At 33.2% G+C, this 5000-nt stretch overlaps 1 long non-coding RNA gene across 1 annotated transcript in view; it reads left to right on the top strand.

The window, feature by feature from the left end:
- LOC147468810 (uncharacterized) overlaps positions 1-2989 on the top strand; it is a 5380-nt gene extending 2391 nt beyond the window's left edge. The window contains exons 2-3 of the long non-coding RNA XR_015192324.1: positions 620-779; positions 2767-2989. This is a non-coding gene — a long non-coding RNA (uncharacterized LOC147468810). The remainder of the gene's footprint in view (positions 1-619; positions 780-2766) is intronic.
- The last annotated feature ends 2011 nt before the right edge of the window (positions 2990-5000 follow it).

Below are 5000 nucleotides of genomic sequence, written 5' to 3'. Positions count from 1 at the left end.
TTAGAAGTTTCCCTGCTCATCACAAAATATTTTGCTTTCATGGACTGTTAATGTCACTCATCAATAGTCAACGAAGCTCAATCTCACTTTCTTATACTAAAGTGAACTGGATCTACCTATAAAGTATCTGATTTAGTTGTGGTAAATTAAACTTCCCTTTCACTCAACTTTACCATTCAGGCACATTTCAGAGGAAAGACATACCACATTTATTTTTCGCTTTGAAGAGTTCAAAAGCACGGTTGATAATAGTTGAAATGCAGCGGAGTTATAAATAAGTGGTGATCAAGATGCCGAACATGATTCTAATCATTTCTTGACAGTTTTACTTTTCAATACGGAGATATTGACAGGGTTCACCTGGAAGGGTATTGTTTGATTTATGTCTGTAATCATTAATAACTGGGAATTGAAGGGTTACTAAAATCCAACACTAATTTATTGATTTCTTATTAAATCGACAAAATGATTAAAAACACTATCATGAACGCTATTTCTCTTTCAGATATATGTCTTAAATTACAAGATCTTTAAAATATCATAGTAGAAAAAAAAAACATAGAATATTTTCCAGTTCGAATACAAATCTCCATCAAAAAGGCTTCTTTTGCTTCCACAGCTTCAAGAGTCATCAGGAAAAGGGAGTCATCGGATGACTGCATTATGGATTGCATGGAGGCAGATCACACGTTTGGGCTTTGTAGCGAAAGTTGCAATAGGAACTTGTAAAACTTTCTTCTCGCCTTCAGTCATTTCAACGAAGGAAAGTGTGCAATCATGTATGACTCAGCGTTTTCTTTTTTTGTTAGGTAGGCATTCAGAACGAAAAATGAGAGAAAGATAGGGGGGGGGGGGTCTCTTTAAGCTGTTTTTACAAATAAGGTTGTACAGTTACTTGATCAGTATTAATATCATTACCATTGTTATCACTATTATCATTATCTTTTTTTTTTCTTTCTCATCATCATTATAATTATCATTATTATCATTCTTGTTATGATGAATATTATTATTATCATTATTATTATTATTATTATTATCATTATTATTATTACTATTATTATTATTATTATTATCATCATGATCATCATCAATGTTATTATTATGACTATTATCATTGTCATTATAATAATTATTACTATAAGCATTGTTATTGTTATTATTATTATTATTATTATTATTATTATTATTATCATTATTATTATTATTATCATCATCATTATTACTATGTATTATTTTTATTATTATTGTTATCATTATTGTTATTTATCATCATTATTATTATTATTACTATTATTATTATTGTTATTATCATTATCATTATTATGATAATTATTTTCATTATTATTATTATTATTATTGTTATTATTGTTGTTATTGTTATTATCATTATTATTATTGCTATTATCATTAATACCACTATTATTATTATTATTACTATCATTATTATTGGTATCATTATAATCATCACCATTATTATTATTATTATCATTACTATTATTATTATTATTATTATTATCATCATCATCATCATCATCATCATCATTATCATTATTATTATTATTATTATCATCATCATTATTATTATCATTATTATTATTATCCTCATCATCATCATTATTATTATCATCATTGTTATTATCATCAATATTGTTATTAATTTCCAGTTGGAGGAGGGAGCTTTCACACACAGAGAGTGTCATTGTTACCTAACATGGGTTACGTTTTTGCATGTACAGTGTAGAGACACCGTTTAGATTTTCTAATACGATTAACACATCACCTTATCACAGTTGAGGCATTTAGGATATCATATGAAATGATAAACTTTATCACACCTGAAGTATTTAGATTATCTCAATGATTACATATTGCTATGCGTTAAACCGAGCGACCGGCAAAAGATATATTTCTATATTTTCATTTGGGTTGTACTTCACAGGAAGAGATCTTAAAGCACTAATCGAACTATACGAAAATAATAAAGCATGATAAAAAAAAAAAACAAGAATAAATTATAGTAGAACCATAATGAACAGAAACAACAAAGATAAAATGATTATCCGACGGATGTATGACCAAATGCTCAACAACAAAATAACAACACGTGACCAAACTCAATTATAATAGACTCCCTTCCTCTGGAATAAGTCCGTACACAAATGCCCGTAATTGTTGTTGCAATATATATATATATACATATATATATATATATATATATATATATATATATATATATATATATATTTTTTTTTTTTTTTTTTTTTTTTTTTTTTTTTTTTTTTTTTTTTCCTCTCTCTCTCTCTCTCTCTCTCTCTCTCTGCAAGTGGTCATTGCTACTACAAACAAAAGGAACGTTCTCCGCAATATACTGTGTGTATCTGCGCATGCACAGATCTCCCTTAGTCCGTTATTTGGTGAATCAAACATTTCGGTCGATACACTGAGAAATGTACCAACACCCTCGGCTGAAAATGTTAGGAAATAGTCTTATAATATTTCAATCAACTGAATTCAAGCAACTAATGAGTTATCAAATGTCATTTATTGCGCCATTAGAGAGTACTGTTTTCCTGTCGTACCATCGTGCCTCAGTTTTTACTACTAATTCACACATTTCAAATACAGATTTTGGATTAAACATCAACACTTTTATCGGAACAACTGATTGTATCAGAAAATACAGGCTGGAAAAGTATTGTATGTAAAATTTCAAAGTTCGAATACATTTTTATGTTCACTAACACGTTACTTTCTCTCCCACAGCTTCAAGAGTCACAAAGAAAAGGGAATCTCTGCAAGAGTGTGCTATGGATTGCATGCAAGAGGATCCGACGTTCGTTCACTGCAACCAGAGATGCGGCATCCGTTTATAAAACCTTTTCTCAGTTATATGAACGAAAAAAGACGTGTACTCATGTAGGATTTTGTTTTCGATTGATGATCTCGTTTCATGTTGAATCTGCTGTCATAAATATGATTAACAGTTGTTTGGAGATTATTATTACCGAATATATATCATGATCTTTGGTTGACTATAGATATTGACAAGCACTCTCAGCTACATCCGAAGGTTTTTCAATTATGACAAAGAAAACACACACATATGCGAGAGGGGGGGGAGGAGATGGAGAAAGAGAGAGTGGAAGGGAGAGAGGGAGGAGTGAGAGAGAGAGAGAGAGAGAGAGAGAGAGAGAGAGAGAGAGAGAGAGAGAGAGAGAGAGAGAGAGAGAGAGAGAGAGAGAGAGAGAGAGAGAGAGAGAGAGAGAGAGAGAGAGATGAAGAAAGGAAGAGAGGAAGGGAGATATTGAGGGAGGAGAGAGAGAGAGGGAAGGGGGAGAGATGAAGAAAGAGAGAGAGGGAAAGCGAGAGAGAGAGAAAGAGAGAGAGAGAGAGAGAGAGAGAGAGAGAGAGAGAGAGAGAGAGAGAGAGAGAGAGAGAGAGAGAGAGAGAGAGAGAGAGAGAGAGAGAGAGAGATGGAGAGAGAAAGAGAAAGAGGGAGGGAGAGAGAGATGGAAAAAGAGAAAGAAAGGGAGGGAGGGAGAGGAAGAGGGAAGAGAGTGATGGAAAAAAGAGGGAGAAGCAAAGAGGAGAGATAGATGTAGAAAGAGAGAGAGGGAAGGAGGTGAGAGAAAGAGATAGAGAAAGAGATAGAGTGAGAAAGAGAGAGAGAGGGAGGCCTGAACTAAGAAAAAAAAACTTTTTGTTTGACAAAGCTAAACTTGTGATCATATCGAAATTTCTGACCTACCCTTGTGGAGTGACAGACGCACCAGTGAGCTTTAACTTATCCTTAAAAATTATAATGCAAGACGAATAACGAGAATTATAAATAATGGTAAGAAAAAGGAATATCAAAGTTAAATTGTAATCACACAAAAGCACCAAATCTTAAACCCTAAAACACGGTTCCTCGAGTCTTATTCGCACGTCTCAAAACAACAGTCGTTGAACCTCGCCAAACACAGTTGACAGACTATGTCCTTACTCTGGAATACGTCTGAATAGTCACTACATTGTAGCCACACACTATGAAATATTCTTTCCTCGTCAGCGGGTCATTTCCAATAAAAAAAAGACGTACGTTCTTAGCAATATCAATGTTGTATGTATCCATTGATCTCTCTTAATCCATTATTTAGGGAGTCAAGCTTTTCAATTCCGCGGATTGAAAAAGGAATAACTGTATTGGAGAGCAAAGCTGGAAATGGTTGGAATTGGTCTTTTTTATATTTTTATCCACTGAAAGACAGCTAATGGGTTATCAAACGTATCATGTGTTATTAGAGAATACTATTTTTCTTTTCTATTGGCGTGCTAATTTTTCAAGTAATGAATTCTTTTATTGGAACATCTGATCATGTCAGAAAATATAATACCATACAGGCTGTAAATGTACTGCATGTACAATCTCAAAACTCGAATATATTTTGATAGTCCCACACATATTACCTTCACTTCCACAGCTTCAAGAGTCACAAAGTAAATGGAACTCCGACGTTCAGAGATGACACATCCGTTTGTAAAACCTTTTCTCCGTCATGTGAACAAAGGAAGGAGTCCACTCGTGTGATTCTGTTTTCGATTCAGGATCATGTTTCAGTTTTAATCTGCTTTTATAACTGTAATTAATAATCTGTTTGGAGAGAATTTGATATGGGCAGACTATAGATATAAGCATTATGAACTTTATATTATATCTTTTGATTAGATATTCAATTTTTAGTTCTATCTAATTATGGCAAAGAACAATCACACACACACACACACACACACACACACACACACACACACACACACACACAGTGTTGGTTAGTTGGTTATGGGTAATATTACCATAGCACGTATCACATCCACGCGTCAGTCACACCAAACACGCTCCCAGGCCCTTCAGCGCTGGATCTATCAAGAGTCCAACAGCTCAACCTTTCATATTCCTTACATAACTGAGATTATAACTATTGCTTATGGGCAAGATATTACATTCGTTAACAGCTTCT

This window comes from Penaeus japonicus, unplaced genomic scaffold, assembly GCF_977035675.1.
Source record: "Penaeus japonicus unplaced genomic scaffold, GWHDUDI00000001_assembly GWHDUDI00000026, whole genome shotgun sequence".
NCBI classification, from domain to species: Eukaryota; Metazoa; Arthropoda; class Malacostraca; order Decapoda; family Penaeidae; genus Penaeus; species Penaeus japonicus.
The sequence above is the reverse complement of the archived record's forward strand: the minus strand, read 5'-3'. Positions and strand labels throughout refer to the sequence as shown.